This window comes from Dermacentor albipictus, chromosome 3 (assembly GCF_038994185.2).
Source record: "Dermacentor albipictus isolate Rhodes 1998 colony chromosome 3, USDA_Dalb.pri_finalv2, whole genome shotgun sequence".
Classification (NCBI taxonomy): domain Eukaryota; kingdom Metazoa; phylum Arthropoda; class Arachnida; order Ixodida; family Ixodidae; genus Dermacentor; species Dermacentor albipictus.
This window is the reverse complement of record NC_091823.1, coordinates 7435987-7459035: the sequence shown is the minus strand read 5'-3', so window position 1 is coordinate 7459035 and position 23049 is coordinate 7435987. Positions and strand designations below refer to the sequence as shown.

Genomic DNA, 23049 nt, shown 5'->3' with positions numbered 1-23049 from the left:
TGGAGGTTAGCAATCCCCGTCCTCACCACGGAACTCCGAAGTGGTCGGCACATCAAGCTTGTTACCATGCCTCCCAGTGACGAGCCAGCCTCTGCAACGGCTTCGACTTAGACCTTCTCGGCCCATTTCCGGAATCTACATGAGGAAATAAGAGGGTTGCAGTCGCGGCGGACTACGCGACCCGCTACGCCGTAACCCATGCTCTTCCGACCAGTTGCGCAACTGATGTTGCGGACATCCTCCTACATGATATCATTTTCATGCATAGTGCTCCGCGTCAAATGCTAACAGAATGTGGCCGTACGTTTTTGGCCAAAGTAATCGACGACATCATGCGTGCCTGCTCAATACAGCATAAATTTATCACCTCCTACCACCTCCTACCACCCCCAAACGAACGGCATCACTGAGCGTTTGAACCGCACCATTACAGACATGCTATCCAAATACGTTTCAGACGACCACCGTGACTGGGACCTGGCTCTACATTACATTACCTTTGCGTACGACTCTTCCCGTCTCGAAACTGCTGGCTTTTCCCCGTTTTACCTCTTGTATGGCGGCGAACCGACGCTACTACTGGACACTGTGCTTCCGTCCGCCACAGCTTCAACTAGCGATTATGCCCGTGATGCAATCGCCCATGCTGACTATGCTCGCCAAGTTGCGCGCGCTCGTCTGCAGGTGTCTCAAGACAAACAGAAGCAACGCTAGGACCTCCGTAAACATGATGTCTTTTTTGTGCCCGGCACCCTCGTGTTGCTTTGGTCACCATCGCGTAAAGCTGGCCTTTGTGAAAAACTGCTTTCCTGTTACACAGGCCCATATCGCGTGCTCCGCAAAGTGACCGATGTCACCTATGAGATCGTTCTAGCCACGCCCACTACGCCCTCCGCTGTGACAACCAGTGACATTGTTCACGTCGCCCGACTAAAGCCCTACAACTCTTCACGCGCCTTGGATATTTAACAGCACCGTGACGGCGCGTTTTCCGCCGGGGGGTAGTATTACGATATCATCGAGCGATGCTCAAGAGACGAGCTGCCGCGAAAACGGCGATGAAGTTGGTCGGTGCCCTTGGCGCAAGCGAGTGTCGGCCTGGCTGCCTCGCTCCAGTGTAAATAGACTTTAAATAGACTCTTTCATCTGTCTTTCCGCACGTAACAATATATATATATACACGGCATTGTCCCGCTCACGGACAACTCCGCCGACGCCGACACCGTATGTTCTGCGACACGGAGCCGTAAGCGCTATAGCGTTAAAAGTAAATAAATTCATTCTCTTAAAGGCTGCATACTCAAAACAGAGAGGAAAGAATGAATTAATGGCTCTAGAACGACGAACAGAGAGGTGCGCTGATGAACGGGCGACGCCGCTTTCACCGGGGTCAACGAAGCCACCGCTCGCAGTCTCACAAGCGCGCTCCTCGAAACAAAAGTGCACGCGCCCTGCCAAACGCCGCATCTACGCGTCGACGGGCCGCGGAGCATACCACAAGAGGCGTTCGCGCGTAGCGCCTCATCCCAACTCCGCACAGACCCGCTCCTGTCACAGCTCTGACCGCGCGGCAGAGAGTGCCGCCGACGGGGCTTCGCGTGCCTTCGGTAGAGGCTGAATCACGCCGCGTGCCTCCCACGCTAATGGCGGCGAGCAGGCGTGGCACCAACGAAGCGGTGCGCCCCTTCGCTGAACGTGAGCCATCGCGAGGGGAGGTCACCTGTTGCAGCCCGGTACGGGCGCATATTGCGCATTGTTAAACCGTGTTAAGTGCCTGCACGCTGGGCCAGCCATGATTGTGGTTGTCGCCATGTAGTTTTGCCGTTTTGAAGTTTGAACAAGTATAGTGTTTCATTTCTGTGCCGTACTGTCGATACAGCGAGAAAAAACAACAAAACCTGCCAAGGAGGCGTTGGAAAAACGCGCGCAGAAAGCCACTCGCGGCAAAACGCGCCAGCATTGGCATGGCCACACTTGCGGCCTCCTTTATAGCCGAAGCAAGCGCAAGACTGATTCGCCATGATTCGCTCTCGATCGTCGCGGCGTGGTCAGCGATGATGGTTCGAGGGTGGTATAGTTCACCGACTCGTTTGCTCACGTGTATAAAATGGCCGTTCCTGAATGGTGTCCCCGATCAGCGGCGAGCGGCATGCCGCAAAGAATAGACGGGAGACCAGTGGCGTAGCTAGGTCGTCTGGCACCCGGGGCCCATAGGCCTTCTAGGCGTCGGCGTCAGCGTTTGCGGCGTTGACCGTGAGCGATAAATCACGGCAGGCACTCCATAAATAAAAAGCAACTTCCAAGATGGTCTGGGTGGGAATCGAACCAGGGTCTCCGGAGTGTGAGACGGAGACGCTACCACTCAGCCACGATTTCGATGCTTCCAAAAGGTACAAACGCGCCTCTAGTGAATGCGGTGTTGCCTTCGAAACGAGCCGTGGAAAGTTATACTGTGGTGTATATAGGTAATTATGAACATGTAACTTACAGAAGTCGCAATTACACGAGTAGCGAAGTGCGTTTCGCTGCATTTCTTCTGCGCTTTCCGCACACGGAGAGCCATCTTGCGGCAAACACAGAAGAGCCCCTCCTCTCCATGTACGGCGCTGCCCCGACAGATGGCGCGCCACGCGCGCATTGGATAAAGTCCCTTGATAATTTGAAAGTACCGCCACTCTTTGAACTCTGCCGCCGCCGCGCGACCTCCTCGCCTCCTCCTCGCCCCTTGCGCGTCCCCCCCACGGCAACCAGTTTTGCCCCCGTTTTCCTGCACGACGATTGGTCTCCCTGCCGTTGCCCTTGGAAACGCGCGGATCTTGAGTTTTGCTTGTGTTTTTCTTTTTCGTTCGCGCCATTTTCCTCCTCAGCACGGCTGGCTCGGCGCTTTAGCTCGGCGTAGCGAACGTTGAAAGCTGTGTTTCCTGCTGTATAAGCTAGCGCTATGCCTTGCTGTTGCGCATATAACTGCAACAAGAAGCCTGAGCATGGTTATGCCGTTTTTGTGATACCGCAAGGAAAGCGTGACGGCTTGCGCAAGAAGCAGTGGCTGCATAACATCGGCCGAAAGAACTTTGTTCCGACAAAGAACAGCGTTGTTTGCGAGGTGAGGCGTCTCTCATTGCTCGTAGCAAATCATATCGTAATGCATCTAGTAATTCTTCCGGCCTGCTCACCAGCGTTTTTGTTGCGGCAATTTGTACGTTGCATAAAAATGCGGTTGCCCTCAGTAACGTATTATTATAAATGTATGAAGACGTTTTACTCATCCTGCCTGAGTGACTAACTCTTCTCTAATTGTTCTAGCTACATTTCACTGAAGACCAATTTGAGCCGCGCATATTACAAAGACTCGGGAAAAAAAAAGCTGAAGCTGAAAAAAGTTTGCTTTCGCTGACTTTCATTGCCATTAATTTATCATTTGTTTAATTCAATCGGTAAGCACTAGTAATTTCCCCTATGTTGTCCTTCGCGTCTTTGTTGGCTTCTCATGATATCTTACCACTGCTGTGTTCTCTTGAGCGTCTCTTTTTCTCATAATTCTACACTAGCATTGATTCTGATGTTGAATATTATATTCAGTACTATTATTATTGTTGTCGAATATTCTATTTTATGTTCTCGGTTACGTGTATCTTGTCAACCAACGTTAGTGCGTGTACATAAAAATAAAACATTCTGCTGACAATGCTGTTTGATTTTCGTTGCTATAAATGTTTTGTGATGCTTAATTCAAATCAAATTTAAATATGCTACTACATAATGTAACAAAATTTCGTTGTGAACTATTACAATACGTTATCCAAAGGCGTTTCTCTTGCCTAAAGATATAGAATGTCTTCTCCTATAGATATACCGAGTATTTCTTAACGCTTCCTTGACGGCGACCCCTAAAGAATATTCATTAGATGCCCTTCCTCGGCTTCTACTACTGTAGTCAATGAGCGGTTGCCGGCACCGCTTTTTCACGCTGAAATTCCGCAATCGTCCTATTCAGTTTACAGACCACAGCAAAAAAGCTATAACTTTCACATTGTGAAGACAAAGGCATGGACAGTCGATGCACTCGCGACTAATTAAGGCATGCTGAATATATTAACTGCGGTGCACATACGCGCACAGGCAAGAAAAAAGGGTGCCAGGTGTTCTTATTTATCGCCCAAGAGAAGCGAGCGTGAAAGCCTTCTAAAGCCTACTGCGGTAAGACATCCTTCATCCAACTTAATCGGCCTTAATCCCCTCTAATGTACCTTAATCCCTCCTAATTCACCCTAATCCACCTTAATCCAGCCTAGTCCTTCTTTATACACCTTTATATTTACTAATGCACCTTAATTCACCATCATTCACCCTAATCCACTTTCATCGACTTTAACCCTCCTTAATACACCCGAATTAATCTTAATCCAATCACTAATCAATCATAACTTTGCTAATCAATAATCATGTCTTATACACGGGTGCACATGCTTTGGTTCGCTTCCCGCCTTCTTTCGGTCACGCGATATTTTCTGTAGGTGACAACACGACCTTGAAACAGAGGTCTAAGACTTTTGCTTAATATGCCGCACACAAAGGGATGTGTCACAAGCAATACTAGATCAGACGCACAAAGTAAAGCATCTCATCATGCGGCAGAAAAACTGTCTGGAGTTTAAACTCGCCTCAAAAGCTCCCTTTACATCGGTATACACCGTTCATACGGCTTTAGGAAAAAACCAACCCCGTCATAAATGTTGCCTCTAGCATTATAGATGCTGTTATTAACATTTCTCAAAATTTTCAACCCCACTGGGGCGCGCAACTGGCCCAAAATAACACGCCTCCATAGAATCCTGCGGCCCGTCCTCGGGAGCCAGGGAGGAATAGCGTGCCGTGCGCAGCCGGCGGGCGAGGAGAATCGAGGAGGAAAGCGCCGTGAGGAGGAGAGTGTCGCTACTTTCAAACATCAAGGGGCTTTAGCATTGGAGCTGTCGCGGTTCGGACTCTCTCCCCTGACAACGCTTCGCCTCGCTCCCTCCGCAGAATCAAGCGTCCTTCCTTTCTTTAGATCACTATCTCTCTATCTCTCTGCCCGTGCCGATCACGGCGTTTGGCTGGCGTGCATCATTTCCCCCTCCGGGATACCGAGTTCTTTGGTTCGCTCCGCTTGCTCAGGCGCACGTTTCATTGCTGCGCCGAACGCCGCGTTGCTCGACCATATGGCTCGACGCTCACCGCGTCTGATGCGGGGCGCCTCGTAAGTGATGGCTGCCCTGTAGCCCATTGTCTTACACCCATTGGCGGGTCGACGGGAACGCTATCGCGTTCCACTCTTGAAGGCGAAGCTTAAGCGTCCTCCAATTTTTTCCGCTAGTGTATAGACGCGCCTTTACTGGGCCTTGTTGTCAGCGTTGGAATGTGTCACGTGTGTAACTACAGCAATGAAACTTGGTGGCGAGGAGTAGCGTTTGTGAAGTAGTGCCTTCCATATCGGAATGGCCGACGATGCTGAGTCTTGACTGTGGCCGCGATGAGATCATTGAACGTATACTATCTCACTTGTGAGGGGGAGGGCGTGAGTTTGAATCTTGCTTTCAGGCACCTTTTTTTTTTCAGCTCAGTAATTTTCTTACCGTGGTATAAATGGCTGATTTCGTTAATTCCATCTTTACGAAGCATCAAAAAGAATGACCATTACTCCTTTGAGGAGCATCGAAAAAGAGCTACCGTTAGTCGTGGAAGGAGTAACCGCATGGGGAGTAATAGTTTATCCCCTCGCACTTACCCCCTGAAGGGGACGAATGGTGGCGGCAGACCAGTTCTTCTCCTAAACCTCACTACACAATTTCCTTCTTTTCTTCTTAGTGTGTATATACCTATGTCACCCCCTGATTGAAACAAAAGTATTGTCTACCAGAAAGGAACACTTGTATCCAGGCCAATACATAGTCTGGAACGGCTTTTTAATCTAGAAATTAAAATTCCGTGTTCGACACTGTCATACGCTTTTGCAACATCTAAAGTTACTAATGCTTTGATATCTCCCGGTAGTCCTTCGAATGCGGCTTTCTATATCAACGTGAGCTGATCATACAGAACATTGGGGTCTATATCCGATTTGTCTCGAGCACAGAGTACCCTGGGAAAAAGTAAATTGATTGCGCCGGACATGGATTACTTTTTCAATTTATTTGACCTGATTCGATGTAAGGGGAATGGGCATTGTTGTCAAAGACATATCCGAGCTTTGATTTTTAAGTAAAAGCACAATTTGTGCAATTTTCCAAGAGTTAGAATTTAATGTATATTGTAGCGACAGTTTATTACATTCGAAAGTTCACTGGAGATGCAGTTAAGCAGCAGTTTTATCATAGCAATTGTAATACGGTCTGACCCAGGAGTCGATTGACGTGCAGTTAAGAGGACGTCTAATAATTCTGTCATGGTAACGTCTACAAATTCTGATGTCGAACTTTTAAACCTGCTAGGCCTAGGACATTGCGAAGAAAACCGCGCTTCAAGCCCCTTCACAATAGCATCTAGCGAATCCACTGCTACTTTAGAGGATAGAGCAGTATAATGTGACCACACGGACTGGTGAAAACATTTTAAGCCGAAAGCCTTTCTAGGCTCATGGTGAAGTTTGTGTGAGCAGATATGACCGCCGGAGTGTCCGCCGAAGCGTCATCACGCCATATGACGACAGATTAAAACATGAAAAATGATTTATAGTGACGATTAGTGAATGATAACGTTATAATAGAGATTGGTAGTGGTTAATAATGACTAGTAATGACTAATAATGACTGCTAATGACTTGTAATTACCACTAATGACTACGAAATGACCAATATGTCTGACAATAGCTTGTAACGACCACAATTGATTACAAATGACTAAAAATGCTTACTAGTGAGCCGTAATGACTAATAATGACAGAAATGACTTGTAATGACTATTAATGACTTTAAGATGACGAATATGTCGAACGACAACTTGTAACGACTACAATTGATTAGAAATGACTAAAGATGCTTAGTAATGACCAGTAATGACTAATATTGACTGCAATGACTACTAATGACTACGAAATGACCGATATGTCTAACGACGAGTTGTAACGACGACAATTGATTAGAAATGACAAGAAATGCTTAGCAATGACCAGTAATGACCAATAATGACTGAAATGACTTGTAATGACTACTGATGACTAAGATATGACCAAAATGTCTAGCGACGGCTTGTAATTACCACGATCAATTACAAATGTCTAAAAATGCTTAGTGGTGAGCAGTAATGACTAATAAAGTCTGAAATTAGTTATAGCGACTAGTAAGACTACGATATGACCAATATGTCTCAGGACAACTTGTAACGACTAAAACTTAGTAGAAATGACTAAAAAATTCTTAGTAATGACTAGTAATGACTAATAATGACTGAAATGACTTTAATGACTGGGATATGACCAACATGTCTAACGACGGCTTGTAATGACCACAATTGATTACAAATGACTAAAAATGCTTAGTAGTGAGCAGTAATGATTAAAAGAAAGAAGAGAAAGAGGCGAATGGTAAGAGGAGGAAGAGTGGCCTTTTGCCGTTCACCTCTTAAGAGAACCCGTAATATTGATTTTTTTCCGACTAAACTTAGGATAATCAGTGGGAGACAGTGAGGAGCTCTTCCGTCTATTGCTGATGGTCCCAAACCTCATGTGTCCAAATGGGTGTTTGGGTCCCGCAGTTGCTGATAGCGGAGAACACACGGAGGTATCAGACTCAACCTCCACCTGACGTGTAAGTTTGATTCGTTCGAATGTCGTGCAAAAATACTAGTTGAAGTGTGGGCAGCAGCAAAAGAGTGCGATTGGATGAGGCTATTTAATTTGGCAGTTAACATCCCGGTCTTACCTTCGGCAAACGGGTGAAAAAACCGCTCAGTAACTATTCGTATTGTCTTGTCCATAGCTGCGGCTACTGTGGCCGAAACTGGCTTTTAGAGGTGTGGACTGACGGGATGCGGCGGCTGCGTAGCCTACATCACGCTCTTTAATTTCTGCTATTGCTTACGCTCGGAAACAATGGCCTTTCTCCGCAATTTCAAACACCTACATCTCACGGTCTCGCGCGGGGCAGTTACTGTCTGTAGCACTATGTGATTCATCGGACAAGCAACATGGTGCATCTACGTCGCAGTCTGACGTGGAGTGAGAGCCACCACAATTACAGCATCTCACTGAAGATTTGCAGGCATTAGCACTGTTCTCATATCTCCAGCAGTTTCGGCACTTCAGTGGTCTAGGTGTCAATGTCTCCACGTGGAAGAAATACGGCCACGCCTTCACTTTAGACGGGCGCGCTAAACTGGCGAATGAAATAATAACGTTCTCAGTTGGAACACGATTATTACCCACTGAGCTATTGCATCTGTAGGCAGAAACAACACCAGCTGGACAGGGCATCTTGAAAAAGGCCTCAGGAGTGATATTGGTGGTAACCAATATGCATGAAGGGCATTTCAGGACAGAGGCAAGACCATTGCTGACTTCAATCACGTCGCTTCCCTCTTTCGTAGCAGGAGAAGTCCAAGCTGCGTAAAACCGGTCTCCACGGCAACTGGTCGGCAGTTCTGTAGAATTCTGAAGGCTGCCTGTGGATTCTTCGTGGTGCTCTGTGCCCCCGTACTCCTCAGTCCGACCCACGGGAACGGTTCGGCAGTTTCCTGGAACTTTGCAGGTTGTCACCAAGGGCAACCACTTCAGAAGAACGAGGGGGGGGGGGATGGGAGAGCGCCCGGTGCCTCGATGTAGGCGCGCAGTGTGGCACAACAAAGAGCGCCGACTCAGTGGGACAGCTAGCCACGAAGGCGAGCCCTGGCCGGGACCGGAAACCGGGACCGGAGACCGGCATTCACAGCCCCTGGAAAAAAAATACGCACCTATAGAAGGAGCAAAGTACTACGAGCAGTTAAATGGTGGTCAATCCCCTCTTGTCTCGTCCTCTTGTCCTCAATCCTCTTGTCTCGGTTGCCTGGTCAAGCAGGACGGCGTCGCATAGAACACCCAGTCGAGCAGCCTGAACTTCTTGTGGCGCGCACTGTGTTAACGGATCTTCGTCGAGTGTCTTACAGCCGCAAGGTGCGTGAGCTTTATTCCCTTCAACTTCTGAGCGCTGGCGACTCTCCCGTTAAAGAAAACGACATAGGCCGCACATGGTGTTCCTGCGCCTTCTAAGAGTTGTCTGTTAATTCACTCTCATCCTTCCATCGGCTAGCCTTCTGGCTAGGTGGCAGGGCGGTGGTGCCAGTTTCACTATTTGCAGAATAAAACGTATTATTATTATTATTATTATTATTATTATTATTATTTTTTTTTTTGTGACTGCGAAGTGTTCTTTTTTGACAAACGTACATATGCCCCGTTGCAGCTTCGCTAGACTGTACTACACTGGCACAGTATACAATCTAGCTTAGTGCTACAATCCGGTGGATGTCAGCCTCTCTGTATATTATTAGTGGCGTCCACTTCCGTGCGTTAAACTTCAGCCAGAATCTCTGGTCCCTGTGAACTAATTTAAGGGCGAATGAGCTCGTCCATTCGTTGCGCATAGCGTGGGTTGGTGGGAAGCTACGGTGGCACCATGAGTACCAATTTTCAACAACCGACGGACAGTACCGCACCATACCGAACTAAACAGTCCTGGACAGATCTGTTCCAGCTGGCTGACTGGCTGGCTCACTGACTCATGCCCGCATACAACGACTTTAGCCAATGCTCAGGAGTCGGAATTAATTTCTGACTCCTTGGGGCTCTGCAACATACCCCGAAACACCTTAATACGCAGTGTTTCTGCATTCCGTCCCTGGAAGAATGCCGCCGCGGCTGCGGATCGCCGCAGACACTGATCGACGGGTCCCTGGGAGAATGCCACAGCGAGAAGCATTAAATCTCTGCCGCAGGGTACAAGTATTTTCCTGGCCAATGAGGATGAGCTATAGCTTCCATGTGAGATGCAGATAAGCGAAGTATAGTTTCGTGGCCTATGCGTAGACGCATGCCCGCGCTGGCCGACCATGAGTGCCGCGGCTGTCGAAAGATGAAAAGATTGCGAGGTCAATGGAAGCCCGCAGCCCACGAGGGGTGAGACTGGTTCACGGCCATGCCACCCTGGCTTTCCGGAGCCCACTGCACCGGAGCAAGCGTTGCGCGTATCCTCCTTGCAAATGTGTCTGTTGTGAATGAACGAATGCGAACACCACCTCATCGTACGCAAAATGTTAAGGGAGAAAAAGACAGCAAGCAATGGGCCCGTGACGCAGGCGGACGCCGGCTTTTGTCGGCCTAATGCTCTGTGCGGCGATAACCACAACATGATGCCTGTATCCGGTACATAATTTCCATAAAAAGCGCGCCTATTCCAAGTGCTAAAGGTCATATCCCGTGCGCCGTAAGTGACACATACACGCTCCGTGTGGTAAAGGCATTCGAGTATCCACGGAATAAGCTACGTCAACGACTTTCCTGCATCATTGTTCTGAGAAGGGCTCTTTTTCTGCATGCACACTTGCAAATTAGTCAAATAGTTTAATAAAACACACGTTCGCACTTAAATTTCACTCAGTAGTACGCTCCATCGCCGCAACAAGAGAAATAGACAACGCTTTCGCTCCCGAATATCGTTGACGCCCTCTTCGCATATGATTGCCGTAAAGAGAAAGGAAAAGTTTGCTTGATCCTTCAGGTTCACTTTCAGCTTTATTGTTTCATCACTGGTGCATTTATATGAAGCGGTCTGCGCTGGACGCATGAAAGAAGACGAAGGAAGGTGCTAGGGGAGAAGTGAGAAGGAAGAAGTTGGAATAAAATGGCGGACGACACCCGTCTCACTTAGATGATGTCATTTCTGTTGCCGTTCTAGTTAGGAACGCTACATTTTGGCGCAGCCGACAGTTTTCGAAGACCAGCGATGCGGGTGACGTTTTTCGTCGACCAGGCGTCATCAGAGTCTGTTGTGTTCACCCGATACCAAGTGCACGGTGAGCCAGCGACGGACCTTCCTCTTGAAGTTAGTTCTACCGCGCTGATCAACGTGGTACTGCAACAAGCTGCAATCAGCCGCCAAGCCCTCGTGCAAACAGGATCGGTGACAGTGAATCTACAACTGCAGACACTGAGCGAACTCGTTCTGGAACCCATACGACGTGGCACCCTCAAAGAGGACACGCCTGCCGGGAAGGTGAGCCTAGACTTGAGTGTTATGGAACTGCAAAGGAACATTATACAACAGATCGAAATAATGAGAACTTTCGTCCAAGCGCTTAGTCGAGAGCAGTCAGCACGAAGTATTGTTGAACCAGATGTTTTTGAAGGAAAATCGCAAAATGCACACTACTGGCTGTGTTTTTTCGAGTACGCCTGTGACAAGAATCTGTGGCACTCCGACGACACAAAGATTTTGCATATGCGCCGCTATTTGGGCGGTATAGCCAGAAAATGGTATGACGTGCAACTCATGGATTATGGAACAACATGTTGGGAACTGTGGAAAAGCAACTTTTTAGGGGCTTTCGAAGGCAACGCAGTAGAAAGATGGGATGCGGCACTGCGGTTCAGTTATACAGGTGGCTCTCTGCTTGAGTACTGTCTTGAGAAGCGTCGCCTGTTGTATTCTGCAGAACCGAAGCTGTCGTCTTCTGCTGTTGTAGCTTTGATAACGCAAGGGTTGTGTATCGAGATCCGTAGTCATGTCCAGCTCAAAGGTCCAAGAACGTTTGATGACCTTCTGAACTTTCTACAGACCTCAGTGCCAAGAATTACATCGAGAAGACAGCCAGATGGTAGAACAGAGCAACTTGATTCCAATCTAGAGTCGTTGCCGTCAACTGAATGTGAACACAGCTTCATAAACAAATTTCTGGGAAGCGTAAATCATGACTGTGAGGATGGTGAAGAACCAATTACCGCAGTTCACGGCAACCTACTTCCACATAATCTGTCTACCGTGCATCACAAGCCCCAGAAAAAGAGCTTCAGTGAGACAGTATATTTGGTGTCGTCAAGCTTATTGTACGCCCCCATTAAGGTAGATGGCATTGAAGTGAAGGCTCTCGTTGACAGTGGAGCTTCGGTATCTATTATCAACAAGACTCGAGTGGATGCCAGTCGTCTGCACGCTGGTAGAACATTGCGTGTCCAAGCCTACGATGGGTCAGTGACCATGCATAGCGAATGGGTAACCCTGGCTATTGAATTTCAAGGAAATGCTATTACCAGTGACGTATTGGCCATTCCCAATGTCACCTACGATTTTCTTTTGTCCCGTCCAGACATGAAAAAACTTAAGATGAACCTCTATTGGGATAAGGTAATGGCCGAAGACACGATAAGAACAGAAGACCCTGGTGAAGAACCTAGTGTATCAAGGCTAATTTTTCACCACGAAGACATCAAGACTAAGTACCCAGAGCTTATATGCATAGGAAGCTACCCTCCAGCAATGAAATCCCATGTCGTTCCTTTCGAGCTCGCAGATAAAACAGTGGTTCGTAGAACCCCCTATAATATGTCCAGAGATAAAAAGGTGTGGCTGAAAAAGGAGTTGCAAGAAATGTTAGACGCAGGTATCATCCGGCCTTCTGTATCCCCATTTGCTTCTCCTATCACTATTGCACCTAAAGAAGACGGGACATTCCGCCTCTGCACAGACTACCGGGCTCTCAATCGTCAAACTGAATTGATACCTTATCCAATGCCGAGAATCGACGACATCATTGACGAAACCGGTGGTTGCCATTGGTTTTCACGAATAGATCTCTGCAAGGGCTTTTGGCAGATTCCACTAAGTGAAGAAACGAAGAAGTACACCGCGTTCATAACCCCATTTGACTTGTTTGAGTACAACCGCCTACCATTTGGTTGGAAAAACTCCCCTGCGTGGTTTCAGAAGATTATGACGGACATTCTGAAACCTTACCTGGGCACATTTTGCAATGTGTACATCGACGACATCATCATCTACTCAAAGACAAAGGACGAACACCGTAGTCATCTTTCAAAAGTTCTTCATGCCCTCAGTCTTGCCCAACTCAAAGTCAACTTCAAGAAAAGTGCGTTCTTTCAAGATACCGTAGTATTTCTTGGCAGGGTGTTTGATGGACAGACTAAAAGCACCAAGCAAGAATCGGTAGAGAGAATCTCCAAGCTGGTAAAGCCTTATGATGTGCACTCCCTGCGCGTTTTTCTTGGCCTTGCAGGACACTTCCGGGCGTTTATCAAAGACTACGCACTGCGAACAAGGTGCCTCACACGTTTAACTCAGAAAGACGTGCCTTTTCATTGGGACGAGAAGTGCGAAGCTGTCTATCGTGAGCTTGTAAAACTAATATCGTCGGACCCCATCTTGCGAATACCGGATTTTTCCTTGCCTTTCGTGCTGAACACGGACGCATCACATTATGCTACCGGTGCAGTTCTATACCAGAAGCCATCCAAACAAGCTGATCAAACCAAACACTACGTCGTGGGGTACTACAGCTATACCCTGAAACCCGCCGAAATCAATTACTGTACCACAGAAAAGGAAGCTCTGGCCGTCTTAAAAGCTGTGCAGTACTTTCGTACTTACCTGGAAGGTGCCAAATTCATACTTTTCACGGACCATCAAGCATTGACTCAACTTCTGAGCATGGCCCAGCCAAGAGGCCGCATTGCTAGATGGGTGAACTATCTGCAACAATTTGATTTCGTAATTTCGCACCGTCCTGGCCCACTCCTCACTGACGCTGACGCACTATCAAGATTACTTGTACAGGAATCAAGCAATAATCCAGATACAATCAATCATATTAAGCTATGGGAAGGTACAGAAGAGCTCCAGTTTATCAATGGAAGGTATCACGTACCACCAACTATGATTCCAAGGATTCTTCATCTATACCACGACACCCCTGAATCGGGTGGACATGATGGCTTCTGGCGCACTTATAAGAAATTGCTCATGAGATTCACATGGCCGGGCATGAAAAACGACATCAGCCATTACATCCGCACATGCCACCTCTGCCAGGTGAACAAAGTTAAATTCAAGCAATCGACAGACGTTATGACAAACCCTGAATATTCAAGCATCCCGTTCGAAGTAATTCATTTGGACTTCGCGGAGCTCAAAAAGAAGGGGGAAGGAGTCAAGCGAACGCAAGCTTTCTTGCTCTCCATAGATGAGTGCACACGGACGATTGCGGCTAAAGCTGGCAAAGAAGACGCAAACAGCGTAATAGACCTCCTCAAAGCTGAGTGTTTTAAACACACAAAGACGCTCGTCTGCGACAACGGGCCGGCTTTTCGGAGTGCCAAATTATCAAAGTGGGCCCGGGAGCACGGCATCATGATAAAGTATTCTTCTCCATACCACCCGGCAGCAAACGGCCTAGCGGAACGTGCCATACGAGACATCAAACAGTATCTGAAGATGTATCCAGACTTTGCCGGTGGCTGGAAGTGCTGTCTCGAGGCCGCTGTGAAGCATCACAACAGATCATACACCACGAGTTTAGGCTGCAGCCCTCATTTTGTAACTTCAGGTACAGCGCCCATACTTCCTGCAGATCGTGAGCTAGGTCTCCTAGAGAACCTCGAACTTGCGGAAGTAAGGAAAACTGTCAAAGAACAGGAGATCTACAGGCGCCGCATGAAGCGAAACTTTGATAAAAGGCACAGTAGCGAGATACCGGACATACAGCCTGGAGACTATGTCCTTGTAAGGAAAGGAGCTGTGCCCTCAAATTCAAAATATTGCGGACCATTTCAAGTTATTAAGACTGCATGCCAGCATGGAATATTAAAGAATGTCTGGTACGCCGGAGCCTCGGGCCAAACGGAGTGCGCCGCTATTGGAAACGTATTCAAGTATTACCCCAGGAGGTGTAATTAAAAGAAATCCGGAAGAGTGAAGCGGTCTGCGCTGGACGCATGAAAGAAGACGAAGGAAGGTGCTAGGGGAGAAGTGAGAAGGAAGAAGTTGGAATAAAATGGCGGACGACACTCGTCTCACTTAGATGATGTCATTTCTGTTGCCGTTCTAGTTAGGAACGCTACATTATATAGAATGTTTTATTCAGAAAGAGGTCCCCCAGTTAAAAACTGCAATGGGACCAATTCTTCTCAGGTGCATAAGAATACATTAACGAAAAGGCATCACTTGCGATTATAACGTAAAAATAAACCATTCAGAAAGATATGGAATGTTGAAACACGGAAACCTTGCATGAACATTTATATAATGAGTACTTGCAGGATACGTGAAAAAGAAAACACATCGAAGTGATAATGCAGTTCACGAAGTTGCAATGTAAGATCTAAGTGAAAGCTGGTACGATGACAATGTCGGCGCAGATATTGCATGAGCTGGTGAATTATTCTGTATTGTTACACTAACAAAACCAACAGGTGGCCGTAGTTTCTGCGCGATTTTGGAACTATAGAGGATTATTCTGTAAAGAAAATCTAGTATTGTTGGTGTTAACGAGGCTACTTCTCCCATTAACGTAACCTAAGTGCGAATTTTTAAGTAGGCAGTATGTAACAATAATTTCGTTGTACCAGATAACTTGGTTTAGCATGACGAGGTTTATACAAGAGAAAATGGGGGTAACATGAGCGTTATAAAGAGCTGATGTACTCCTAAGAACAGGGTTATTCTGGATGCGCTGCAATGGAGCTATATAGAAGCGGTATATGAGACCCCATAAACTGATACAATAATTTGAAAGGCTATAAATGAAGGCACCACACAATGATGCTTTTTAGCACAAGAACTCGAAAAAAATAAAAAAGAAGAGAGAGAGAGAGGTGAAAGGAAAGGAAAGGCGAGCACTACTCCAACTCCAATTGGTGTTTACTCCAGGTAAACACCGACTCGCCCAAGAAGAAGTTATCCTCAATATAATGACACTAGGCTACGCAGTTGAAAGTAATGTCTAGCCTTTAAAAGCAATCTGATGCCGTAGGCAGCCTACATTTTAAGAAGCGGGCACGCATGTGTGTCTAGATAACGTCATTCATTTGGGAGACGCAGCATCCAAAGAACGAAGTGCATGGTCGTAGTATGCAGAAGGCGTTTCTTATGTCAGACCGTCAAACCGAAGCTCCTCGCAAAAATTGGAGGACGCTTAAGCTTCGCCTTCAAGAGTGGGACGCGACAGCGTTCCCGTCGACCCGCCAAGGGGTATAAGACAATGCGCTACGGCACAGCAATCACTTACGATGCGCCCCGCATCGGACTTAGCGCCCACCTATCACGCGGTGAGCGTCGAGCAACGCAGCGTTGGGCGCGGCAACGAAACGTGCGCCTGAGCGAACGAAACGAACCAAAGAACTCGGTGTCTCGGAGGGGAAACGATCTACGCCAGCCAAACGTCGTGATCGGCACGGGCAGAGAGATAGATAGTAATCTAAACCGGAAGCACGGCGAAGCGTCGTCAGGGGAGAGGGAGTCCCGCGACGCGCCTGGCAGCGGTCCCAATGCGCGCGCGGCGCGCCTCCTGTCGGGGCAGCGCCGTACATTGAGAGGAGGGGGTCTTCTGTGTTTGCCGCAAGATGGCTCTGCGTGTGCGGAAAGCGCAGAAGAAATGCAGCGGAAACGCACTTCGCAACTCGTGTAATTGTGACTTCTGTACGTTACATGTTCATAATTACCGATATACACCGCAGTATAACTTTCCACGGCTCGTTTCGAAGGCAACACCGCATTCACTAGAGGCGCGTTTGCACCGCTTGGAAGCATCGAACTCGTGGCTGAGTGGTAGCGTCTCCGTCTCACACTCCGGAGACCTGGGTTCGATTCCCACCGGGCCAATCTTGGAAGTTGCTTTTTATTTATGAAGCGCCTGCCGTGATTTATCGCTCACGGTCAACGCCGCCGACGCCGACACCCGACGCCGACGACACCGGCTTTTCTGCGACACGAGCTCCTTAACGCTATCGCGTTAAAACGCGACGTCTTCCACGAGAACCGCTCCCAAATCCTCCGCAACGTTTCTTTCGATGTGGCGAGCGACGAAGATGTCACGATTGTCGCCCTATACGCGAGGCACGCGCTGTGGACAGTCTCCGACGCGATGCAGGAGACCGGTTTATGCTCACTGCGCACCTCCGTAGCACAAGAAGACAATGAGCGTTTCGTTTCGCGTTTCTGTTGCCGAAGCATAGGTGGCGCAGTAAGTGGTCGGCTCCCCTGTAGTTTGCCCTCGCATTATCCGCAGGCGCACACTGCTGGGCCGGTATTTTGTAGCGATGCCTTTTCCGATTCTATTCCTTTTCAGACTTTTCGCGCTTGGCCAGTGGTCAGAGCGACCGTCTGCCCACATTATCAACGGGATCAGGCGGCCGTGTGTGGTGGATGATAAGAATAGCATAGAATAAGGCATAAGGCACCGCTACAAAATAGCGGCCCTGTTGGCCTATAGTCAGGGGCGTAGCCAAGGGGGGGGGGGGGGGGCTTATGGGGCTTCAGCCCCCCCCCCCGAAATTTTTTCGTGCTGTCCATGCACCGCCGACCAAAGCGACCCCCGGCGCCGGAAATCACTCTGGATTTTGTCTAGAATGTCTTTTTGACGCTCGAAAAGACATTTAACCGTAAAGATTGCGAACTCGGGCTCGATATCGTGGCAACGCCCATACACCGGCAGTCACATAACGCCAAGCAGTCCCATCCGAGCACAAAGTTTCAAGGGCGCTTTGATTGTGAGCGGGCTCGCCGCGGCATCTCACTGAGGCCACGAAATCTATGGAGCGCATGGATATCAATTGCGAAACTTTATGGGTATAAATCTAATAAGCTCTTGATGTGAAACGTGCATTGACATTTCCAAAGTTGTGCTTTAAATTTTCAATTGCGGAACTTTGTGGGTTTAATGTTGTCTTAAACATTTGACGCCAAAGGTCCATTGACTTTTCTAAAGTCTTACATCGGAACATACAACGAGACAAGCCAAATCAACACACTAGCAGATGAGTCGACAAAGCACGCAGCGTGGTCCAATGAGACGATGCGTTGGGGTGGTTCATTTGTGCCGTCATGTCACATAAAGAAATATGAACATTTTTTTTAACCTACGCCAGAACATCTATGTGAAGACACTAAAGCCAGTCAAAGTAACTACGTTCTTATTTATTTTTTCTACTTTGACTTTTATTCGCCGAGGCACATTGAGCCCCTTCAATTTTTTTTTTTTTTTGTTCTCGCTACCCTACCCGCAGGCTGCCAGAGGGAGCCAGAGCGCATATGTTTTTCTGGTATGGCCCCGACCACCGCGCGGTGCACTTCGGTGGGCGTTCGGTTTGCTCTGGCCGAGTGGATTTTCACCTGACAGAGTTTTGGAAGCTTTCTGGCTAGCAGACGAGAAAAAAAAAACAATGGTCGCTCGCCGCCGTCACTGTGGGGACTCGAAGGATTGCACCGCGTTCCTTGAGCGGAACCTTTCCGGAAAGTCTTGTGTCGCCGGTGTAGGATACTGAGCAGTATGCATATGGTTCTCAGTGGGCCAATCGACTCATGTTTACTTCGGTATTAATTCCGTAGCCCCATTAGGTGCCCGATGTAAGCATTCGATTCCGGCCAACATAGTTTCCTATGCGTTCTTTTTTTCATTTCGGCGCCTCCACCCCACAGAAAGAAAAAATACATTGTTGCGGCGCAGCGAATTGTCGCATGGTGAAAGTTCGAATTTGATACTTCTTTTACGGAAAGTAATGGGCAATGGGACGCTTCAGTTGCCGGAAACGTTTATTATATTATTTCGACAGCAATTATATGGACACTCCAGGCGCATTCCTGCCGTCGCCGTCGCCCTCATGTTTCGTATAAAGTCCAAGGGTGATAACATCGTGACAACGCGCTGCATGCAGTATGTGCGAGTGAAAGCGTAGGAGGGGAGGTGGAATGGGTGAGCCGACGATGGTGGCTCAGTCTTGTGTGCGCAAAGGAGAAAAGCGGGGAGCAAGCGCGCCACCTTCCGTGATTGTGCAACATGTTTATTTGCCTTGTTTGACGCATTACATACAGTTACTTTTTCTTACATACATAGACTCATTGGATACTTATACGTATACTTAAATATCTTGTTGCGAGGTTTTGTGTATACAGGCAGTGAACTTTGTTTCCAGTGACACTTTTTTGTCCTTTATCAAGCCGTATTTTCGCATTTGTATATCCCATTGTATCTGCATTTCTAATGTACGAGGGTGAGTCAAATGAAAGTGCGCCTACCCTAACCGCGCAATAATGGTTCGGTTCATTATCTGCGAGGCATGCGCGTAGGAGAACGGCATGTCTCATTTACAAAAGTGACACGCAGGTGTGAAGATAACTGTTCCTTAATGCTCTCATACACTGGGTTGAATATGGTTGCGTCACATAATGGACACTTCAAAAGTTGTACAGCTCGGTGTCGCGAAGTTTTTGACAGCTAAAGGTGTTTCCAAAACACAAATTAATCGCCGTATGGCTGCCGTTTACGTTGGACACGGCATTTCATTGAGCACTGTGAAGCGTTGGAGCAAACGGTTTAAAGGACGTTGTAAAGACATTTTAAGACCGGGCCAAAACCATCGTGCAATCACCCCCCAAAACAATTTTAAAGGTTCATGAGCTGATGAAAGAAGAACGGAGGATAAGCATCGATGAACTGGCAGACCGTCTGAACATCAGTCACGGTTCGGTTCACGTCATAATTCATGAGCTTCTCGGTTATCGGCTCTTTGGTGCGCAATGGATCCCCATGATTTTGATCCATCGCGAGAAGACGGAGAAGTTTCGCGCTGCCTTGACTTATCTGATCGGGTATCACAATGAGGATGACGACTTCTTGTTTGCATTTGTGATCGGGGACGAACCTTGGTGCCACTACTACGAGCCTGAAACACGACGGCAAAGCTTACAGTGGAAACATTCGAATTTACCACGCCCAAAGAACGCAAAGGCCATCATTTCCGCTGGAGAGGTGTTGTTGACTTTTCTTTCGGTCGTCAGGGTCCATTACTGATAGAATTTGCTAAATCTTGAGAGGCTATCAATTGTTTCCGATATTGTGAAATGCCAGAACGGCAGTGTGTCGCAATCAAGAACGAACAACGTGGAAAATTGACGAATGGGGTCATCTTGTTCCACGACAATGCCTGTCCCCACGTCGCTTATGTGGTTAATACAAAACTGGCAAAGTTCAAGTGGGAAACGCTGCAGCATCCGCCATACAGCTCCGACCTGTCACCTTGCGACTTCTACATTTTGGGGCAACCGAAAAAAGAGCTCAAGGGAACCAGATACAGACTTTTTGAAGCAGCAACCCGAGGAGTTTTATAAGACGGGAATCACTCGACTCGTTAGTCAATGGGACAAATGTCTAAATTCTCATGAAGACTACTTTTAAATAAAGTACCCCGTTGTTGGCTCACATTCATTTGACTTGCCCTCGTATATCTTGCAGAATTCCTGCTTTTTATACGTGCCCTCTGTTGCGACTATGACTTCGGTGCAATTACTCACGATACACGACAAGGGACAGCTACTCCTGCGTAATACATTGGAACAAACGACAGCGTCATTGAGATTTTTCACTGGCCATTGCATATATACAAGAATGTAAGCACGGTTCTTAAATGACAAAGTTTCGTTAACATATTTGTCCTCAACTTGTTCAGTTCATTGCCTTTTAATTTTTCATATCAGTGGCATGCACTGCTTTCCTGGTTTTGAACTGATATAGTTCTAAAGTTTGTGTGATATTTTCTTTACTTGAATAGACAAAAATATGGAAGCATTGATATCAGTTATTTTCGGCAAAATTTTTGGCACATACGAGTATATTTTTTTGTGAAAAAATACATATTTTATTGTTTTGACTTTGCGTAGCGTTCAAGAATTCGTTTGCAGCATCTTTGGCAATGACAATGCAGTTATTATTCATGGATTTGACCCCTTGACAAATTGTTTAAGAGGAAGCTTTAGCTCGGGCCCAATCCGATGCGGCCTATTCGAATACTTGTAAAACGCAGAAACGCTTTTCTTAGATAATCCTGCTAATCGCTTTTGTTGAAATTCGTTGCATTTGAGAGAGAAAGTTCAATCCTAGTTCTGTTGGAAACACAACTTCGATTTAGGGCCTGCATTTTGTTTAAAATATTTTGAAAAATTCGAAAGTTTGAAAAAATAGAAGAACGACGTTTACAAACTAATAGCTATGCATGAAGAACAGACATTGTGGTTCTGTAAACGGCATCTATTATAACAGTCAAAGCGGACAAGTTTGCTATGTCAATTTGTATATTACGTGAATTGGTTACGTTGTGTACAAGGGTTCTGCAGAAGCCGTATTTCCACAATACTAAATTTTTTTCAGATTCATTTGTGACATATCCATTTTGTCCGCTGTAGATGTACTATTAGATGCAATTCACAGAATTGTAATATCATTTTTCATTGTTGAGTCACGGAGTTTTAAGCTGGATAGTTTCGTTTTCTGAAAATTTTTGATTTGGCCAATTTTTAATAAATAATTGACCACCTAAATGAAAAATTCGAAACCAGTAGTCACTGGAATTAAACTTTTTCTTTTAAATGCAACAAAACTCCTCACATTTGGTGAAGTGGTTGCAGGGAAAAACGAATTCCCCTTCTACATGTATTTAAATAGGAGCACCCGAGCTAAAGCTTCCTCGAACACAATTTCTGGCTACGCCACTGGCCCCATATATATATATATATATATATATATATATATATATATATATATATATATATATATATATGGGGCCAGTGGCGTAGCCCCCCCCGAACAAAATTTCTGGCTACGCCACTGCCTATAGTGGCACACGTTTCTCCTTGGGGCCAGGAATGTGCGTGCTTGCATAACGAGTTTGAAGCGCGGAGGCAAGAAGCACGAGTTACGTGTGCGACGACAACAGGCAGCGCAACTGTCCCGCTTTCTCTTCATCAGTGTCATCTCGTTGCTTCCTGCTGGTTCGACGGGCGCGACAAAAGTGTCTCGACACTTGTTGAATCGGCACCGTTGACTGAATGGTGGGCAGGTTTATGATTCGTTAGCCACAATACCGCATTCTCTTTCTATCGATGCAGATCGCGTACAATTGACATTTCAGAATACTTCTTTATCGCATTAGCTATATGCCTTATAAAATACACGATTTCGAATTCATTTCATCTCACCGTAATAACAATTATGCTGCATATGTACGAATTACCGCAATTTTAGTCATTATTCTCACTACCTCAACTTTCGGCGAATTCGCGTAGCAGGCTGCGAAGATCTAACTAAATTCATGATAAAAGTAATGGTAATCGTTCATACAGGCAATGTACAACACTGTGAACCCTGTGAAAATATTAGGAACTCGAGAGAATCCTAGCGCTAAAGCAGAGCTGCGAACGGATCGCGCGCAGCTAACATTTTCCTATTCTGCACCACTATTCGGCTTCCTCACCTTCTCTGTCATTATATATACACCGTAGCAAGAAGACCTGAAGCAACATAGAAAGACTGGTGTCCAATCTCGTAGCCATTGTTCCGCCATGTCATCGACATTTTGAATTTTCTGCAAAGCCGTGTTCTTTCACTTGCACGTATGGTCCTGTTGAATCTGATACCATCGCTTTAGACTTATGCACATCTTCAGTTGCATATAGTAAGAAAGGCGCGGCGTTCCCGCCAAACTAAAACATCAATCGATTATGGTTGTCTGTGATTAGTGCAAACAAACAGCTCGTCACAGCACAGACATAATCACGATACGATCGCTGTCGTGCTTTCTGCATGTCGCGCTGTATGTCTCAAGCTTGTCGAGTCCTTCTCGCGCAGAGGACCTGGCCGAGGAGGCGACAGTGGCGCTGACAGGCCGCAAAATCTAAGCTGCTGCGCATGATGGGTGCGCCGGTGCTTCACGCGGCGCGGACGAACGCGAGCGATGAAAGTGCGCGAGTGATTAACCCCATTCCTCTCGGAGCGCGGGCGAGGCGAAAGGGAGCAAGCGACGAGTAGGACTCTGACCCAGATGGG

At 47.0% G+C, this 23049-nt stretch overlaps 1 protein-coding gene across 1 annotated transcript in view; it reads left to right on the top strand.

The window, feature by feature from the left end:
* Nucleotides 1–23049, top strand: part of Cda4 (chitin deacetylase Cda4) — a 112785-nt gene that overhangs the window by 74968 nt on the left and 14768 nt on the right. The window lies entirely within an intron of this gene.